Source organism: Poromitra crassiceps (genome assembly GCF_964638095.1).
Source record: "Poromitra crassiceps genome assembly, contig: HAP1_SCAFFOLD_230, whole genome shotgun sequence".
NCBI lineage: Eukaryota > Metazoa > Chordata > Actinopteri > Beryciformes > Melamphaidae > Poromitra > Poromitra crassiceps.
The window spans coordinates 145,712-168,000 of NW_028152161.1; the positions used below are offsets into that span (position 1 = coordinate 145,712).

General features: G+C 43.4%; 2 pseudogenes across 2 annotated transcripts in view; one reads left to right on the top strand and one right to left on the bottom strand.

Moving 5' to 3' along the window:
* The window catches only part of LOC310770799 (solute carrier family 22 member 23 pseudogene), a 45,162-nt pseudogene extending 36,537 nt beyond the window's left edge, over nt 1-8,625 (top strand). The window contains exon 2 of the transcript in view: nt 8,532-8,625. The product of the transcript in view is annotated as a solute carrier family 22 member 23 pseudogene (transcript). The remainder of the gene's footprint in view (nt 1-8,531) is intronic.
* Nucleotides 8,626-9,103: 478 nt separating this feature from the next.
* LOC310770800 (solute carrier family 22 member 23 pseudogene) overlaps nt 9,104-22,289 on the bottom strand; it is a 95,290-nt pseudogene continuing 82,104 nt past the window's right edge. Inside the window, exon 3 of the transcript in view lies at nt 9,104-9,137. The product of the transcript in view is annotated as a solute carrier family 22 member 23 pseudogene (transcript). The remainder of the gene's footprint in view (nt 9,138-22,289) is intronic.

The window sequence follows — 22,289 nt, forward strand, 5'->3', positions numbered from 1 at the left end:
CAAATACCTCGGCGTTGTCCTAGACAATAAGCTGAAGTGGGACAAAAGCACTGAGCTCATCAACAAAAAGAGCCAGCAGAGACTTTATTTCCTTAAAAAGTTAGTTTTATTCGACGTTAATCTGTCTATGCTCAAGATGTTTTACAGTGCCTTCATCGAGAGTGTTTTGACCTTTGGCCTTATCTGTTGGTTCGGTAACGCAACAGAAGCGCAAAAGAAAACACTGCGGAAAACCGTAACCGTCGCCAGCAAATTGCTGGGTTTTAAACTGACCAGCCTGGAAGACATATATAGATCCAGGTCTCTCACCAAAGCAGAGAAAATTATTGCAGACCACCAGCACCCCCTGTGCACTGCATTCGAGCTGCTGCCCTCCGGTCGCAGATTCAGGCAACCTGCCTTCTCAAAAAACAGGTCTAAACAATCATTTATCCCACAGGCGATCAAAACCCTGAACGGCAAGGCCAGATCTTAAATATTTATGTTGCTTTTATGTTTTTATGTTGCTTTTATGCTTTATGTTATATGTTTTATGTTATATGTCGTCCCATGTGCTGTACTCTGTCTACTGTAACATGCCAAATGATGATTTTACACCGAAAACCATTTTCCCCACGGGGACAATAAAGTACCTAACTAACTAACTAACTAACATAGGCCATTGTTCTGACATGACATTACTCACCTAGGCAGAGAACAGAGAGCATGGGGGAGTTTGAGGGTCAGACAGGAAGAGAGGAGAGAGGGTGAGGAGGGAGGGAGAGATGGGAAGAGAAACCCAGTCATCAGAATAAAACGTACTGTACAGTGTTTTATGTGTTGGGGGAGGGGCTGGGGGAGTGGGGGGGGCGGAGGTAATAATTTCAACCTTCTCACTCCGAAGTCCGGACCGGCGGACTGTTAAAAAGCATTCTGCACCTGTGGATTCAGGCAAAGGTCAACTACCCCATTGGGCTTGTCGTCCAGAACGAGGGGACCCTCTCTCTCCCCGGTTTTGGGTTAGGGGCTTGGGCTTGGTGCTTGAAGAACCCTGGGTCTCAGGGTCTCCAACCCCGGCGTCTTCGATCCCGGTGTCTTCCCTGGAGACCCTAACCCTGAGGCCACCACCATATGGACCCTAACCCTCAAGACCACCTACCCAATGCCTAACCCTCAAGACCACCTACCCAATGCCTAACCCTCAAGACCACCTACCCAATGCCTAACCCTCAAGACCACCTACCCAATGCCTAACCATCAAGACCACCTACCCAATGCCTAATAGGTGTCTGAACAAACCTCATCCCAGCAACAACAAAACAACACTTTTCCGCATTCTAAAATCTATCCCAGCTGAGATGTGTTCTCATGCAGAGCAGAAGAACACAGTGCAGCGCCCCCTCACAGGAGGAAAGCCAGCCTGCCTCCGGCCATCATTGGATAATGGCAGCAGCACACGGCCTGTGAAATAAAAGACTTTCACTCTGTTTGATATGAAGCCAACGCAGACAGAAACTTTTCTCTGTGGTCCAGAAAAGATGACCGTGTTCACTCATCTGTGCTAAGAAGCTTTCACATGTCCTTGCTTTGATCTGAGCATTCTAGATTTGACAGGGAAACTATGTGAGGAGAGAGACAGAGAGAGAGAGAGCAGCCGTTCATATGGAGAGAGAGAGAGAGCAGCCATTCATATGGAGAGAGAGAGAGAGCAGCCGTTCATATGGAGAGAGAGAGAGAGAGAGAGAGAGAGAGCAGCCGTTCATATGGAGAGAGAGAGAGAGCAGCCATTCATATGGAGAGAGAGAGAGAGCAGCCGTTCATATGGAGAGAGAGAGACAGCAGCCATTCATATGGAGAGAGAGAGAGAGAGAGAGAGAGAGAGAGAGCAGCCGTTCATATGGAGAGAGAGAGAGAGAGAGCAGCCGTTCATATGGAGAGAGAGAGAGAGAGAGAGAGAGAGAGAGAGAGCAGCCGTTCATATGGAGAGAGAGAGAGAGAGAGAGAGAGAGAGAGCAGCCGTTCATATGGAGAGAGAGAGAAAGAGAGGGGTGGGGGTAACAACAGATAAGCAAGATATGCTCCTTCTTTTAAATCAGCCCACTTTCACCTTATTCTTTGTTTCTTTTCCAACTCTTTTCATCACATCCTGTCTCCACTGCACCAAATCATCAAGCATCCATAAGCATGGCTGCCTTCTCAAATGGAAGCCATCAGCCTCTTTCTTCTAACACAGCAGCCCACTGTCACAGCACTGTCCTGTGAGTTTCACACCTAGGAAAGCCAAAGCATGAAAAGTAAAGGTACTGCACCAGCAGGCGTAACCTATGTGGGATTCAAAATAACGAAGGTTATGCCAAACCCCACATAGGTTACGCTAAAACCACGACCGCGAAGCGTCCTGCCTGTATTTGGCCAGTCGACAGGAAAGTATCGCAGGACTTCACGAGACTTGGTGACCTAGATCACGTTTGAGGTAATTTGATCCCTGTGCACTCCAGGAAACAGCCTGGGGCGAAATAACACTCTGCTGGATGTTGACGGATCAGATTATGGCGATATTTGGCGAAAAAGGGAAGAAAAATAGCTATTTAGATGCAGGAAATACAGGCTCACACTTGGCCCCAAATCAACTCCACTTTACGACCGACTTGGACGCTATTGATCTCAAAACAACGCTAGGACGCCCAGATACGCCGCGGGGATCGCCGGGTGAGTGGACAAATCATAATTAATGGCAGGAGATGGCTCCAGGTTCGAAAAAACCGAAATTCTCCTTTAACACTGACTTAACCCCCTGACCCCACTTAAAGTCGAACTGAACCCGTTCATCACATGCATATGAGTCCGTTTCAGACTGAAAACATAGTTTGTCTAAGATGACAGGTTGAGAGACGGGTCATAGTATCATGTCGATGATTTTATTTGACAATTCTGGGGACTGGATTGGGCTTTGGCCAATCCTGGCGTGTTCCGCCTCCAAATTGAGTGGGATTCAGTTTGTTGTGGCGCTCCCCTCGGGAAGAGCCTTTTGACGGAAGGTTAGTGGCTGAGTGGAGCTCAGCGAGCCGCAGGCAGCCAGCTGCCTTCGTGTTGCCGAGCGGAGAGTGCAGCACGTCGGCCTGGAATCTCCGAAGTGCGACCCCTGACAACCAAGCTCTCGGATGTCCATTATCTCCATTATCGCTGCTGTAAATACGATATCCCTGGAATGCGCGTTTTAACGAGCCAGTTACATTTCTTTGCATTCTTAGAGATTATAGTTTTTGGTTTTTGTTCATGTTTCGAACAATTGGCCAAGTTAGTAGTTAGTTTATGGGATAGGAATTCTGCCAGATGACAGGCACTAGGCGCCATTTTCTATTTCATTTGGAAGAGAAAATTATCCTGAAATGAAGATTTGATTGACAGCTGCATGTCGTGATATGATTGGTTGAAATGGGGTAGAAATTTGATAGTACTGGGTGACGTCAGCAAACTGTACATTACTGTTATCAATTAAATCTTGAAAAATGAACTTTTGATGTGAAAAAGTGTGAAAAACTAAAGAAATTAGATTGTTGTGATTTTCTTTGCATACATTATTAAATAGGTGCACTGCATACCCAGGTATTTGAACTAAAAGAAAAGAAAAGTCATTTTTGGGTTCAGCTCGACTTTAACACTGACTTAAACCCCTGACCCCAAAATCTGCTTTTTACCTACTGGGGACCAGGGCCGGCGCCACGAGGGGGCCTAAGGGGGCTTAGCCCCCTCAGTTCAATTTTCGGCCCCCTCACTTGAATTTTTTTTTTTTTTTTTTAAAGAATAGTTTATCTATAAAGGCCAGTTAGGCAATGTTTGTACCTGACATGTTTAGGCTGCTGTTTCTGCAGTCTTCATCAAATTTGATCAGTTTAAGTTGATGTAGGCTACCCCCTGTAAACATAGCTCTGTTGTTTCAGAATTGGCAGGGAAGCGCTATTTGCTGTGCTTTGGTTGTCACAAGGTGTCAGAAATGTAGCTATTTATTAAATTTGAACCTATGAACCCTTGAACCTCTATTACAGTAATGCCTTAATCTGCTGCTGTGAAATAAATGTTTTATTTGATTTTGAATAGTAGTCTTTCTTGTGTTGTTATTGCGCTTTTCAGAGGTTATTATGGTTAAAAATTCCAGAAATAGGCATAGCGGGTATATAACCTATGTTTTACGATATAAAAATATATATATTAAAAAAAAAAGAAAAAAATCAGCCCCCTCGCCAGTTATAACAGCCCCCTCAGTCATTTCATCCTGGCGCCGGCCCTGTTGGGGACACAGCCCTTTGCCCCAATTACACAAGTGCACCTGACTTACAGTAAGTTAAAACAAACAAACAGACAGACACACACACACACACACACACACACACACACACACACACACACACACACACACACACACACACACACACACACACACACACACACACACACACACACATTTTCAGTCTGAATCCAACTCCACCCTTATTAAGTTTACACACACACACACACACACACACACACGCACAGTTTACGCTGGCATCTTTATACAGGCTTTATGTGACCTATCTATCTACAACTTAATTAGTTAAAGAGCAGGGCCGTCTCAGCCACTATAATAGAGCTGTAAAGTAACTTTACCACTTATTCAATAAGAAAACTACAGTCTGAAATCAAATCAGAGATGGAGAGAGAGAAGGAAGGACAGGCAGAGAAATATAAACAGACAGAGAGCGATAGAGCGAGGGAGCAGAGAGAGAGAGAGAGAGAGAATGACTCAACACATTGTATGAGAAATGTGAGTGCAAATGAAAAAGATTGAAAGAAAGAAAGAGTGGAAGGTAGTGATAGGTGCCTCTAATCCATTCAGAGGTAAATCTGTTCCACTGGTTGCTTCCTGAAAACGAGTCTGGCTGCTTTGAGCCGAGTGTGGAGGTATCTGTATCTGTGGACCAAAGCCTGCACCACTGCAATCACTGCAACACGTTCTACCATCACTGGTGCTCCTGAGTGCTGCAGGTTTGGAAGAGAGGAGAGCCAAGGAGGAGAGAGTGAGAGTGAGAGTGAGACAGCCATAAAGATGAGGTAGACACAATATGCAACCTTTAATATCACTAATACATAAGATATAGTTTCGGAACAAACACTCGTAAAACAAGTAAGAAATTTACCACGAGAGGAAGGGGGTTGTGGCCACATTTACCACTGGTACAGGGTTGTGGCACGAGGCGAAGCCGAGTGCTATAAACCCTGTTTATATAAAATTCTGATTGGCTAGCAACAGTGGTAAATAGGCCAACTGTAGATTGTTGGCCTATTTACCACTGTTGCTAGCCAATCAGAATCCAGTATTCACTCATGCTGTTGTAGAAGATGTGTTTTGGGTTGTTTCACACCATTACAGTTTTTCACAATTGTTTAAACACATTTCCTGGTAGACTACCTCACTTTCTCAAAACCCTAAACACAAATCTCAAAACTCACACACAAAATGCAAAATCCTACACTTGTCTTGCAAAAGCACACTTTGCCCTCAAAACAGTGTTAACTCTTCACTAAATGGTATTTTATTTTCAAATGACAAACACATACATCCTATGAGTAGACATTTCTAAGCACCCATTGAACACTGGTGTGCAGAATGGAAAACACTATAGTATGAATGGAAAACACTATATGAATGCTTTATCAGTAGAATTATGCCTTTGCATGTTCAGTGTTACACTTTCACCTGTTGGATGTAAAATATTACCATATAATGTTTTTACGTATACTCAAATAGAAAACAACATACAATAATTTGACAACAAATAATGTTTTATTTGTACCCAAAATGTGCAGTCTACTGTAAATCACAGCAAACAGGATGAAAATGGGATGAAATGAAAGAGATAACAGAAAATAGGCAATAAACAAAACAACTAGGCTGCATCCTGCGTTCGGTCCCTGGCTGGCCACAGGACCTCATCACCTCTCTCTTCGATGTTGCCACCATTCATTGTTCTCCAAAAACCAGGAGCTCATCTGTGACCCTTCTATAGCAAATGTATTTATTTTATTTATTTATTCGTTTATTGAACACGGACAAATGCATTGAACATGATTTCATATGACCTACAAAACAGATGTCATGCATACAGGTTTCTAGCCGAGGCTAATTTGCAACCCCTGTCCCTGGTTAGGCCTTTACAACAAAAGTTCAAGAGAAAAGTTAAAACCAAAACGTTAAAAACTAACCATATAAAACAGAACAAAATAAAGACAAAAAACAAAAACACAACAAAAATTGCTGATTGCTAATTGCACAACAGCATTTGGAGTTTAGAAATGTGATTGGCAGTGTGTTCTGTGTGAACACCAAGAGAGGGAATTCAGGAAGAGTGTGCAACATATAGAGAATTGTGTGTAGTGTTGTGAAAAATGTGTGGTTTGGAATGGGAATCTGAGTCTGAAGCAGAAAATGTGCTTGGAGTTCAGCAGAATTGGTTTGGCAGTTGGTACATGAGTTTCAGGTTGTGCACATTGTGTCTGATGTTCCAATTAATGTGTTTAAACAATTGTGAAAAACTGTATTGTACCACACTTGTAATGAACCGCATTAACAGTCCGCACCTTGTGTCCCAGCTCTCATCCATCCCCCTGATTACACCAAGTGCATGTATTTAACGGTCAGGTAAAATACTGTCGAAAACTGGCAGCCGAGTTACTCTGTCTCCATGGATGTAAACCTAGCTTCTAAGAGAGAGAGATGGAGAGAGAGAGAGAGAGAGAGAAAGAGAGAGAGAGAGAGAGAGAGAGAGAGAGAGAGAACAGACGGCGACCCAGAAAGCGAAGAAAAGAAAGTGAGCCAAATATGGAGCGAGGCAGGACGGGCCGATCGCACACGGCATCGCTTGTCTCTGTCGAGGAAACACGCGGGGCGACGGTGAGTCCCGGGGGGATCGGGCCTGCTGTGAATGTAAATAAGGCTTTTATAGTATCGAGGCGTCGAGCGAAGCTGAAGGCATGATGAGAGGGAAAAAAAGACAAGTGCAGAGAAACGTCGAGCGCAGCGAGGAAAAGTAATTTTCACCTGCACAAGCACACACACACACACACACACACACACGCGCACGCACACACACACACACACAGAGGGTTGATGCTGGGATGTAATTTGTATCAGCTATTTGCCGATACACCAGAGATACATAGAGAGACAAACACGGTAACTGTCTGCCTTTCCGAAGCCCTGCCACTCCGAACGTTAACTTCCATTATTCGGACTGGCGGTCGTTCACCTTTTTTTCATAGGCCCCACCATTACGAAAATTCCTGCCTTCATTATTCGAAATGTCGGCCCTTCCTCGTTTTTCTAAAGGAGCCGCCATTCCGAAGTGCCGTCCTTAGGTTTAGGCGTGGGGGTGGGAGAGGTTAGGTTTTGGGTTAGGGTCTGGGGGAGGTTAGGTTCAGGCATGGGGGGAGGTTAGGTTTGGCGTGGGGCTGGGAGAGTAAATAAATAAGTTATGTTTATACAGCAGCTTTCACAGACAGTCAAATCAAGTTCGGAGTGGCGGACCTTATGGAAATCGGAGTGGTGGGATTTCTGAGTGGCAATATTTCTGAGTGCCGATATTTCGGAGTGGCAGAACGTTGGAGTGGCAGCATGTAACCGACAAACACATATGCACACACACACACACACACATCTGCAGATAAATGCACAAGCGCAGACAAACACACACACAAATTCACAAGCACGTAAATATGCACAAACACATGCATATAGATGGGCGCATACGCGCCCAAGTCTGCGTGTGCACACACACAACCTGTTTTTTGTTGTTAATACACTTCTAATCAATTGAAGATATTAAAATGTTAAAATAAATCATCATCAGTGATGTCACTCAAGCACTCGATGATGTCATGGTCACTCGAGCAATTGTGATGTCATTGATGATGTCACAATGTCCATGACATCATCAGTGATGTCACCCAAGCACTCGATGATGTCATGGTCACTCGAGCAATTGTGATGTCATTGATGATGTCACAATGTCCATGACATCAACAGTGATGTCACTCGAGCAATTGTGATGTCATCATTGAGTGATGTCATCAGTGATGCGAAGTTGAGCAATTGTGTACTGCGCATGGTAATAGGGCAGGCGGGGCTGCGCAGCGGGCGAGGCCGCGCTCGGAGCAGAAACCCTAGTCTAAAACAATCTCAATAAAACTGGATTTATCTCAGTTTCTAAATTCAAAACTACTGCAATCATTTGGACCTTGATTTATCTTACATTGTTGTATGTAGGCTAATGGTAACAGAATCCACAGCCATGTTTCCATGTTTGCATACCATCAAGGTCCAATTTGTAAGATTCCTCCACAATAATAACAACACAAAGCCACAAGCTTTTGGTACAACTGTTGCTCAAAGATTGTTTAAGTAATCAGACTGCATCCATCTTTAAGTCAGCGTGCCAGACCAGACATAAACACTGTTTATCTCTATGTGATATAGATTGGATAAAGATAAACACTGTGTTTATCTCTGTGGGATATAGATCTGATAGAGATAAACAGACTCACGACTACCTGGACAAGACTCCAAAGCACGGCCTGAACCGTAACACTGAGACATCAGCCATTCTGTTCTGAGCTCTCTGAAAACCAACCGGATTTGAACCGACCCGGGTTCAAATCTGGCCTGTGCTCATTTGTTGCATGTTCTCTCTCTCCCACACCTCTGTGTCTTTCTCTCATTATACGTCAATAAAGCATCAAATGCCTGGAAAAAAGTCTAAAATAAAAAACTGCATAAAGGAAAATCACTTATCTGCATGTTAAAAAAAAACTTTTTATTTAACCATGAAAGGTTTTCAGAGCCTCTCTGACTCCACCTCTCTTATGAAGTCTGACCTGGTGGGACAGGAAGTTGGCTTGCTGCCCTGCATTATTGAGGCCGCACTCTCTTTCCAGGTCGTGGGTTCGATCCTTGGTCACTTTTGAATGGCGACAGCCAGAGGAAAGAGTGATTTAAATCCCTGAGAAAACCTCTCTTAAGAAGGCCTGGTGGCACGGAGTTGGCTTGCTACCCTGCATTATTGTGGCATCAGTTGCTTTTGAGGTCGTGGGTTCAAGCCTCGGTCAGTTTTGAATGGTGAGGACAGCTAGAGGAAAGAGACAAAAGCGCCCAGAGAAGAGCTGGTGGTGTGAAAGAATTATCAACCACACAGTGACGCGGGGGCCAGAGGTTGGCCGGTTCGATTCCCGCTCCACTGCCACCACCTGGAGCTAGGGGCGGGCCTGGTCTCCCCCCCGACCCTCGCAGAGACATGAGCGACTGTACGCTCTCAACACTCTGATGCATGCGCGCACGCACACACACACGCACGCACACACACACACACATATTCCACTCCAATTTAGCGCTGCTTTCCATGAACACGTGTTTAGTGCGTCCCTGCAGGCTGTGCTCCGCTACACTAGTTGATTTACGGCTCTTATCAAATACATATTGCCAAGCGAGTGAGACGTGCAACCTTTCATTTGTACACCGCCGCCCTGCAAATTCCAGACGCTACATTAACAAGAAAAATGACTGCTGCTGTGCATGCCAAGAAGTGTGTGTGTGTGTGTGTGTGTGTGTGTGTGTGTGTGTGTGTGTGTGTGTGTGTGTGTGTGTGTGTGTGTGTGTGCGAGAGAGAGAGTGTGAGAGAGCAAGATAGAGAGGAATAAAGAGAGCTAGAGAGAGAGAGAGAGTGTGTGTGTGTGTGTGTGTGTGTGTGTGTGTGTGTGTGTGCGTGCGTGCGTGCGTGCGTGCGTGCGTGCGTGCGTGCGTGTCCAGAGGCCATTTGCATTGCCTTGAGATATTTGTTACTTAAAGTCCCTGTAAGGCAAAAAATAAATGTGTGCTTTGAGTTTGTCACACCAGAGAAAAAATGTTATTAACCACCTAGCCCCAATTGGAATGATTAAAAAATGCTGCCAAGTACATTATTAAATTAGGTTTCAAAAATGTGAAGAAATGAGCACTATTGCCTGCTCTATGGGGGCGTGTCCGCAGAAGTGTCACCACTTCTGTTGTTTGAACTTGAATGGTTTGTGTCTTGTAAGCCCATACTGCTACTACTGCTTGAACCCGGTCAGGTCACCAAATCTCAACCAAATTTTGTGCACTTGTGCACATACCAACTCTGATTAAATGTGCAATTCAGTGTCTATATTATCTGACATACACCCCCCAAGTCACCGGAAGCTTGGACCCCGCATCGCCGCTTGCGGCTATATTTAGGGGTCCAAGCACGAAGTGCGTGGATCCCTATTGTATCTGTTCTGATTATTATTTTTTTATTAGGGGTCCAAGCACGAAGTGCGTGGATCCCTATTGTATCTGTTCCGTTTATTATTATTTTTATTCTCCGCTAAAACAGTATGCACGTCAGAAACCATAAGGCCGCCAGTAGCCAGACTTTGCACATAGGTTGGAAATGTGCCCCACTACTCAGAGACAAAAAATTAGCCATATTGGCCAGATGGTGGCGCTATAACAGACCCTTTTGCGTATTGACCCATAACTGCTGAACCGTGAGGCGTAGAATCAAAATTCCACATCTGCTGGATTCCCTGGATCAATACGCATCTATCCATATAGACCACGCCCATTTAAGTCTGCTAGATTTTCCGCCATCTTGGACTTTGTCAATAACCTATTTTTGCTATCTCCTCCCAGGCCATTTGCCTGAATGAGCGCAAACTTTTTCTGTGGCATCTCTGGACTTACCTGACCAAAACTCTTACACAGAATTTGGATACGTGAAACCGTCTTGAAATGATAAATGTTTAAACTTTTGTGTATTTACTTTTGTTCTTTTCCTGCCCTAAAAGTGTGTGGATCTCAGAAACCATACACCCCCCATCACCCAAACTTTCCACACAGGTTCACGACATCACCCACTACTCAGAGTAAAAAAATTACACCAATCCACCAGATGGTGGCGCTATAACAGCCAATTTCACATTTGTCGGTCCATAACTTCTGAACTGCGAGCTGTAGAATCAAAATTCCACATCTACTGGTTTCCCTGGAGCATCATGTATCTAACCCACTAGGCCACGCCCATTTCTGTGTGGTAGATTTTCCGCCATTTTGAATTTTATCAAAAACCTACTTTTGCGAGCTCCTCCTAGACTGTTTGGCCAAATCACACTAAACTTTTTCTGGGTTATCTATGGACTACCCCGACCTAAAGTTATTAAAGGATTTTGGATACGTGAAACCGTTTTGAAATGATAAATGTCTAAACATGTGTGTATTTGCTTTTGTTCTTTTCCTGCCCTAAAAGTGTGTGGATCTCAGAAACTATACGCCCCACATCACCCACCTTTCTACATAGTTTCAAGAACTACTCAGAGGAAAAAATTACACCAATCCACCAGATGGTGGCGCTATAACAGCCAACCACCACTACTACTGCCGCTGCTGCTACTACTACTACTACTATTCTTAGTACTTCTGCTGCTACTATTGCTACCACTCCCACTACTACCAACAATACTACTACTACTATTACTACTACTGCTACTACTACTACTACTAGTACTGCTTGGAAACCGTCAGGTCACCGGATCTACACACACACACACACACACACGCGCACACACACACACACGTACACACACGCACACACATATACACCACACCTGCACCTAATTCTGGACTGATCACCACACACCTGCACTTAAGACGCTAATCAGCCTCTACACTCAGTGTGTGTCCGTAACTGCAGTAGAGGCTGTGTTGGTGTTTCAGTCCTTTGGTGTTTACCCTCCCTTCAGATGCATTATTAAGTAAGTTGTAGTTTTGTTAGCCATTGTTGAATTGCCATTCCAAGCCATCCTGATCTTAAAGGTGAATTGCATATGTTTTTCTCTTTGGCCATGGTTAAAATATATTGTTTATTGTTTGTTTGATTGTTATATTGTTTTTTATTGCTAAACATACTACTTCCTATGACTATTTTGTCTGTTTGCACACGCACACGCACACGCACACTAAAATGGCCACCACTGGTGTACTTCATCTCCCAGAGTGCCTCACTCACTCACTTGTGGATTGTGCCACGTGGGTGGGGAGATGGGTGGAGCTATGGCTATAAAAGAAGTGCAAAACTTGCCCCAAACCCCAGTCTGCTGCTACAGAGGTGCTGTGAGCCAGTCCAACTCATGCTGACCTTAAAGGTGAATTGCATATGTTTTTTTCTTTAGCATGGTTAAAATATATTGTTTATTGTTGCTTTAATTGATTGTTACATTGTTTGTTTATTGCTAATTTGATGTCATTTGGATTGCTTGTTAACATTGTGTATTTGGGTAAATAATTATGTTTGTGTTCTTATCCACAGACAACATGCTGATTGCCTCACTGTCACTTTTGATGTTGGGAAAATAAAATCACCCTGCACCTTGTCCTGCTGTGTGCCTGCCATCTTTCCTTGTGGTTTTATCTGGGTCCAGTGCTGAGGGGTCACATTGCCCTCACCTGTTCATAGGTGTGACACTCATTAACCGCTCATCCTGGCTGATTTTTTACCACATGTTGAGCAGAGTTGCTTTAACTTAAGAACACATCATTTGATAATTGTAAACCCAGTTCACCAATGTTTACACTGCAAAATGTATCACCAATGTATTTTACATGAAACAGAAGTTGGCGGGCTTGTAATCCTGCAGTGTGACTGACATCACTCTGAGCCAATCAGAGTTGGGCTGTGGTCAGGCTCTGTACCAGGTGCACTGAATCACTGATGAATGGAGATGGTGCAAGACAGTTGGCAGTATAGAGGGAACGTTTTTTAACATCCAATTCAACTTATCTTTGAAACCTGCTGAATGAAACCTCCAAAAGCCAAATCCGTGAGTTTAAAGGGAGGTTTACACAAACTGAAATATATTTTCAATGTTATGTAAAGGGAGGTATGAAGGTAATTTGAAGTGACGGCAATGTGTTGTGATTTGAAATGTATTCCTCTCGTGTTTTAATTAAAGCCAACTGAGATGTTAGTTTTGGCCTTAAAGGGACACTCCACCGAAAACGGAAACAATGCTTATTTATTTTGCACATCTCGCACATCCGAAAACAGTTTAGCAGGCATTCATTTAGTTTGACACTTATTGAGTTGATTTGTGAAAGGTATAGTTTGGTTTATTTGAAGTGGGGTACTATGCGGTACTTGTATGCAGTCGGTGTACTGGGTAAAGCACTCTGGACGCATCACACACAGAGATAGAACTGTACTCTAACCACAACAGGCACAGAGCTGTCTGCTGAGTGAAGTTGACCATGAGCAAAAACATAGAAAAAACAAATACATAGAATGCTTCCATACTGCTCACCTGGTGTAATCAAACTCTCCACAAGCCCTGAGATGCCAAGTTGACTTGAAAATGTCATTTACACCCTGATTCTAGCTTAAATGTTCACTGTAGCAAGGTTGTACCTTAGTTGGTGTAATTCAGCCGCTAGCTCCAGTGCACATTGCCACACACATATACACCTACACACACACACACACGCCACACACACACACACACACACACACACACACACACACACACACACACACATACATATACTCACACATATACACACACATATATACACACACACATATACACACTTACACACATATACACTAACACTACTATTACTACTGCTACTACTGCTTGAACCCGGTCAGGTCACCAAATCTCAACCAAACTTTGTGCACTTGTGCACATACCAACTCTGATTAAATGTGCAATTCAGTGTCTATTATCTGACATACACCCCCCAAGTCACCGGAAGCTTGGACCCCGCATCGCCGCTTGCGGCTATATTTTTATTTTTTATTCTTCTTCTCCGGTAAAACTGTATGTACAGCAGAAACTGTAATGCTCAGCGTAGCCAGACTGGGCACATAGATTGTAAATGTGCCTCACTACTCAGAAACAAAAAATTACCCATATCGGCCAGATGGTGGCGCTATAACAGACCATTTCGCGTTATGGTCCATATCTTCTGAACCGTGAGGCGTAGAATCAAAATTCCACTTCGGCTGTATTCCCTGGATCAATACGCATCTATCCATATAGGCCACGCCCATTTGCGTGTGCCTAGATTTTCCGCCATTTTGAATTTTATCAAAAACCTACTTTTGCTATCTCCTCCCAGGCCATTTGCCTGAATGAGCCCAAACTTTTCTGTGGCATCTCTGGACTTACCTGACCGAAAGTCTTACACAGAATTTGGATACGTGAAACCGTCTTGAAATGATAAATGTTTAAACTTTTGTGTATTTACGTTTGTTCTTTTCCTGCCCTAAAAGTGTGTGGATCTCAGAAACCATACACCCCCCATCACCCAAACTTTCCACACAGGTTCACGACATCACCCACTACTCAGAGTAAAAAAATTACACCAATCCACCAGATGGTGGCGCTATAACAGCCAATTTCACGTTTGTCGGTCCATAACTTCTGAACTGCGAGCTGTAGAATCAAAATTCCACATCTACTGGTTTCCCTGGAGCATCATGTATCTAACCCACTAGGCCACGCCCATTTCTGCGTGGTAGATTTTCCGCCATTTTGAATTTGATCAAAAACCTACTTTTGCAAGCTCCTCCTAGACCGTTTGGCCAAATCACACAAAACTTTTTCTGGGTCATTTATGGACTACCCCGACCTAAGGTTAGTAAAGGATTTTGGATATGTGAAACCGTTTTGAAATGATAAATCTCTAAACTTTTAATGAAACACATGCCAACACTAAATTGCCCACAACTCATTAACCGGTCAATTACAACTACTGCTGCTACTACTGCTACCACTCCCACTACTACCAACACTACTACTACTACTATTACTACTTCTGCTACTATTACTACTACTACTACTACTACTACTACTACTACTACTGGAAGTTGGAATGTAGCATTTTGGGTGGGGTTAATGTGTTTTGGGGTTCTGCATCTGCTGTAGCATAATACATAGTTGGTTTAGATGTCACACAGTAATGCCCGATCCACAAAGACTTGACACCCACGTTTGAATAAAAACAAGTTTATGCCATAATAAGGTTATATCCGTGCCTTGTCATTGCTGTGGAAGGATGGTGTAGGGGTAAAGTAGCAGACACCAAAGCTGGAGGTCCTGGGTTCAAACCACGGCCAGGTAACTGTTTTATTTTTTGAAAATGTAGAATAAAGGTTAATCTGGATATAATTATGTATAACGCTGCTGAATACACACTGTGTACATAGCAGAATAACTGAATATGCCTATTTATGGTAACGTCATATTTCGACGTCCTCTTGACATTCCTGTGTAGATGTCTAAATGATCCCCAAATCGGCTGTGATTTGGCCTAGTCCTGGACGTCACTGAAAGATGATATCAGAACATCATCATGATGTAATTGTGTTTGCTGGGAGCCTTCTTTCAGATATATGAAAGGAAAAACATTCCAATACATTATTGTGTCTTCAGATGTGAAAGGTCCAAAAAGAGAATTAAATCTGAATTATCCTTGTCACTCATGTGTCCAGCTCAGTGGCCTTGTGGTCTGAATGTCCGCCCTGAGACTGGGAGGTCGTGAGTTCGATCCCCGGCCGAGTCATAGCAAAGACTATAAAAATGAGACCCATTTGCCTCCCTGCTTGGCACTCAGCATTAAAGGGTTGGAATTGGGGGGTTAGATCACCATATGATTCCCGAGCGCGGCGCACGCTGCCGCTCACCGCTCCCCCAGGGGATGGGTCAAATGCGGAGAACAAATTTCACACATTGTGTGACAATCAGTGGGACTTGACCTTTACTTTACTTCCATTGTAACAGCACAACCCACACCAATTAGTTCAAACACCTCCATTCAGGGCAGACTTTTAATGTAAAGTGGTGGATTATGTGTGTAATACAGACATGTCCTTAATGGTAAATGGACTGCATGACAAGCTGCAATGCAGGGTGCTGGCTATAGTCATCAAAAGCAATTTCAGGGATAAAACCATCAACGTTCTGTAGTGGACGCCACTATGCCCTATGGTTTGATGTGTGTGTGGGAAAGACTCAATGACAACTGAAAATTCTGATTTCAGAACACAAAAGCTCCATCATGAGACAAGAACTAACCTCTCCTGTTGCAAAACACGTTCTTGAACACAGCCACGCAATCTCCAGCTAACATTTCCAAGATATTGAAAAAGTTCATGAAACACCGCAAAATAAGGAGGCAACATGTGGGGTTTTAATTACTATTACTGACTTAACTGTCTGAAGTTGAAAATTGTTCATCCCACATGGGGTTTGAACTTTGAGCCACAATAGTCTTTAGTTAGCATAAGTCATGAGCTTTACCAAGTGAGCTATCCAGACTGTTGTATTTAACTTTGTAGACCATATTATATGTATCTGCAGAGCCAGAGAAGTACTTGTCGTATTGACAGTATGTTCTACCCAAATACCACTTTCTGTCCAGATACTTAAAGGGATATTGTACACAAAAACTGCTTTCTATCCAAGTACTACTTCAAGTTTCAAGACATCACCCACTACTCAGAGGAAAAAATTACACCAATCCACCAGATGGTGGCGCTATAACAGCCAACCACCACTACTACTGCTGCTGCTGCTACTACTACTACTACTATTGGCTACTAGTGGCGGCTGTGGCTCAGGAGGTAGAGCGGGTTGTCCACTAATTAGAAGGTTGGTGGTTCGTTCCCCGGCTCCTCCAGTCCGCACGTCGAAGTGTCCTTGGGCAAGACACTGAACCCCAAATTGCTCCCGATGGCTGTGCCAGAACCCTGCGTGGCAGCTGGCCGCCTTCGGTGTGTGAATGGGTGAATGTAGGCACATTGTAAAGCGCTTTGGATAAAAGCGCTATATAAATGCAGTCCATTTACCATTTACTATTCTTAGTACTTCTGCTGCTACTACTGCTACCACTCCCTCTACTACCAACACTATTACTACTGCTACTACTACTACTACTAGTACTGCTTGGAAACCGTCAGGTCACCGGATCTCAACCAAACTTTGTTTACTTGTGCACATACCAAGTCTGAATAAATGTGCACTATCTGACATATACCCCCCAAGTCACCGGAAGCTTGGACCCCGCATCGCCGCTTGCGGCTATATTGTCTATTTGTTTTTCTTCTTTTTCTGCCCTAAAAGTGTGTGGATCTCAGAAACCATACCCTCCACATCACCTAAACTTTCCACATAGGTTCAAGAGGTCACCCCCTACTCAGAGAAAAAAGAATACACCAATCCACCAGATGGTGGCGCTATAACAGACCATTTCACGTTATGGTCCATATCTTCTGAACCGTGTGTCCTATACTCAAAATGTCACTTCTGGATTCCTTGGATCATTACGCATCTATCCATATAGGGCACGCCCATGCGTGTGCGTGTGCCTAGATTGTCCGCCATTTTGAATTTTCTCAAAAACCTACTTTTGCGAACTCCTCCTACACCGTTTGGCCAAATCACACGGAAATTCTTCTGGGTCATCTATGGACTAACCCGACCTAAAGTTATCAAAGGATTTTGGATACGTGAAACGGTTTTGAAATGATAAATCTCTAAACTTTTAATGAAACACACCCCGACACTAAATTGCCCACAACTCATTAACCGGTCAATTACAACTACTGCTGCTACTACTGCTACCACTCCCACTACTCCCAACACTACTACTACTACTACTATTACTACTACTGCTACTACTACTACTACTACTACTGCTACTTGTGCACATACCAACTCTGAATAAATGTGCACTATTCAGTGTCTATATTATCTGACATATACCCCCCAAGTCACCGGAAGCTTGGACCCCGCATCGCCGCTTGCGGCTATATTGTCTATTTGTTTTTCTTCTTTTTCTGCCCTAAAAGTGTGTGGATCTCAGAAACCATACCCTCCACATCACCTAAACTTTCCAGATAGTTTCAATAGGTCACCCCCTACTCAGAGAAAAAAGAATACACTAATCCACCAGATGGTGGCGCTATAACAGACCATTTCGCGTTATGGTGCATATTTTCTGAACCGTGTGTCCTATACTCAAAATTTCACTTCTCAGGGATTCCTTGGATCAATACGCATCTATCCATATAGGCCTCGCCCATTTGCGTGTGCCTAGATCTTCGCCATTTTGAATTTGATCAAAAACCTACTTTTGCGAACTCCTCCTAGGCCGTTTGGCCAAATCACACAAAATTATTTCTGGGTCATCTATGGACTACCCCGACCTAAAGCTATCAAAGGATTTTGGATATGTTAAACCGTTTTGAAATGATAAATCTCTAAACATTTAATGAAACACACCCGACACCAAATTGCCCACAAATCATTAACCAGTCAATTACAACTAGTGCTGCTACCACTCTCACTACTACCAACACTACTACTACTACTATTACAACTACTACTACTACTACTGCTTGGAAACCATCAGGTCACCGGAACTCAACCAAACTTTGTTTACTTGCAAATACCAACTCTGAATAAATGTGCACTATTCAGTGTCTATATTATCTGACATATACCCCCCAAGTCACCGGAAGCTTGGACCCCGCATCGCCGCTTGCGGCTATATTTTTTATTTTTATTCTTCTTCTCCGGTAAAACTGTATGTACAGCAGAAACTGTAATGCTCAGCGTAGCCAGACTGGGCACATAGATTGTAAATGTGCCTCACTACTCAGAAACAAAAAATTACCCATATCGGCCAGATGGTGGCGCTATAACAGACCATTTCGCGTTATGGTCCATATCTTCTGAACCGTGAGGCGTAGAATCAAAATTCCACTTCGGCTGTATTCCCTGCATCAATACGCATCTATCCATATAGGCCACGCCCATTTGCGTGTGCCTAGATTTTCCGCCATTTGAATTTTATCAAAAACCTACTTTTGCTATCTCCTCCCAGGCCATTTGCCTGAATGAGCCCAAACTTTTTCTGTGTCATCTCTGGACTTACCTGACCGAAAGTCTTACACAGAATTTGGATACGTGAAACCGTCTTGAAATGATAAATGTTTAAACTTTTGTGTATTTACTTTTGTTCTTTTCCTGCCCTAAAAGTGTGTGGATCTCAGAAACCATACACCCCCCATCACCCAAACTTTCCACACAGGTTCACGACATCACCCACTACTCAGAGTAAAAAAATTACACCAATCCACCAGATGGTGGCGCTATAACAGCCAATTTCATGTTTGTCGGTCCATACCTTCTGAACTGCGAGCTGTAGAATCAAAATTCCACATCTACTGGTTTCCCTGGAGCATCATGTATCTAACCCACTAGGCCACGCCCATTTCTGTGTGGTAGATTTCCGCCATTTTGAATTTTATCAAAAACCTACTTTTGCGAGCTCCTCCTAGACTGTTTGGCCAAATCACACGAAACTTTTTCTGGGTTATCTATGGACTACCCCGACCTAAAGTTATTAAAGGATTTTGGATACGTGAAACCGTTTTGAAATGATAAATGTCTAAACTTGTGTGTATTTGCTTTAGTTCTTTTCCTGCCCTAAAAGTGTGTGGATCTCAGAAACCATACGCCCCACATCACCCACCTTTCTACATAGTTTCAAGACATCACCCACTACTCAGAGGAAAAAATTACACCAATCCACCAGATGGTGGCACTATAACAGCCAACCACCACTACTACTGCCGCTGCTGCTACTACTACTACTACTACTATTCTTAGTACTTCTGCTGCTACTATTGCTACCACTCCCACTACTACCAACACTACTACTACTAAATATAAATAAACTGAAAAAACTACTACTACTGCTACTACTACTACTACTACTACTACTACTACTACTACTGGAAGTTGGAATGTAGCATTTTGGGTGGGGTTAATGTGTTTTGGGGTTCTGCATCTGCTGTAGCATAATACATAGTTGGTTTAGATGTCACACAGTAATGCCCGATCCACAAAGACTTGACACCCACGTTTGAATAAAAACAAGTTTATGCCATAATAAGGTTATATCCGTGCCTTGTCATTGCTGTGGAAGGATGGTGTAGGGGTAAAGTAGCAGACACCAAAGCTGGAGGTCCTGGGTTCAAACCACGGCCAGGTAACTGTATTATTTTTTGAAAATGTAGAATAAAGGTTAATCTGGATATAATTATGTATAACGCTGCTGAATACACACTGTGTACATAGCAAAATAACTGAATATGCCTATTTATGGTAACGTCATATTTCGACGTCCTCTTGACATTCCTGTGTAGATGTCTAAATGATCCCCAAATCGGCTGTGATTTGGCCTAGTCCTGGACGTCACTGAAAGATGATATCAGAACATCATCATGATGTAATTGTGTTTGCTGGGAGCCTTCTTTCAGATATATGAAAGGAAAAACATTCCAATACATTATTGTGTCTTCAGATGTGAAAGGTCCAAAAAGAGAATTAAATCTGAATTATCCTTGTCACTAATGTGTCCAGCTCAGTGGCCTTGTGGTCTGAATGTCCGCCCTGAGACTGGGAGGTCGTGAGTTCGATCCCCGGCCGAGTCATAGCAAAGACTATAAAAATGAGACCCATTTGCCTCCCTGCTTGGCACTCAGCATCAAAGGGTTGGAATTGGGGGGTTAGATCACCATATGATTCCCGAGCGCGGCGCACGCTGCCGCTCACCGCTCCCCCAGGGGATGGGTCAAATGCGGAGAACAAATTTCACACATTGTGTGACAATCAGTGGGACTTTACCTTTACTTTACTTCCATTGTAACAGCACAACCCACACCAATTAGTTCAAACACCTCCATTCAGGGCAGACTTTTAATGTAAAGTGGTGGATTATGTGTGTAATACAGACATGTCCTTAATGGTAAATGGACTGCATGACAAGCTGCAATGCAGGGTGCTGGCTATAGTCATCAAAAGCACACACACACACACACACACACACACGCACACGCGCACACACACACACACGCGCACACACACACACACGTACACACACGCACACACATATACACCACACCTGCACCTAATTCTGGACTGATCACCACACACCTGCACTTAAGACGCTAATCAGCCTCTACATTCAGTGTGTGTCCGTTACTGCAGTAGAGGCTGTGTTGGTGTTTCAGGCCTTTGGTGTTTATCCTCCCTTCAGATGTATTATTAAGTAAGTTGTAGTTTTGTTAGCCATTGTTGAATTGCCATTCCAAGCCATCCTGATCTTAAAGGTGAATTGCATATGTTTTTCTCTTTAGCCATGGTTAAAATATATTGTTTATTGTTTGTTTGATTGTTATATTGTTTTTTATTGCTAAACATACTACTTCCTATGACTATTTTGTCTGTTTGCACATGCACACGCACACGCACACGCGCACACGCACACGCACACGCACGCGCACACGCACACGCACACGCACACTAAAATGGCCACCACTGGTGTACTTCATCTCCCAGAGTGCTTCACTCACTCACTTGTGGATTGTGCCACGTGGGTGGGGAGATGGGTGGAGCTATGGCTATAAAAGAAGTGCAAAACTTGCCCCAAACCCCAGTCTGCTGCTACAGAGGTGCTGTGAGCCAGTCCAACTCATGCTGACCTTAAAGGTGAATTGCATATGTTTTTTTCTTTAGCATGGTTAAAATATATTGTTTATTGTTGCTTTAATTGATTGTTACATTGTTTGTTTATTGCTAATTTGATGTCATTTGGATTGCTTGTTAACATTGTGTATTTGGGTAAATAATTCTGTTTGTGTTCTTATCCACAGACAACATGCTGATTGCCTCACTGTCACTTTTGATGTTGGGAAAATAAAATCACCCTGCACCTTGTCCTGCTGTGTGCCTGCCATCTTTCCTTGTGGTTTTATCTGGGTCCAGTGCTGAGGGGTCACATTGCCCTCACCTGTTCATAGGTGTGACACGCATTAACCGCTCATCCTGGCTGATATTTTACCACATGTTGAGCAGAGTTGCTTTAACTTAAGAACACATAATTTGATAATTGTAAACCCAGTTCACCAATGTTTACACTGCAAAATGTATCACCAATGTATTTTACATGAAACAGAAGTTGGCGGGCTTGTAATCCTGCAGTGTGACTGACATCACTCTGAGCCAATCAGAGTTGGGCTGTGGTCAGGCTCTGTACCAGGTGCACTGAATCACTGATGAATGGAGATGGTGCAAGACAGTTGGCAGTATAGAGGGAACGTTTTTTAACATCCAATTCAACTTATCTTTGAAACCTGCTGAATGAAACCTCCAAAAGC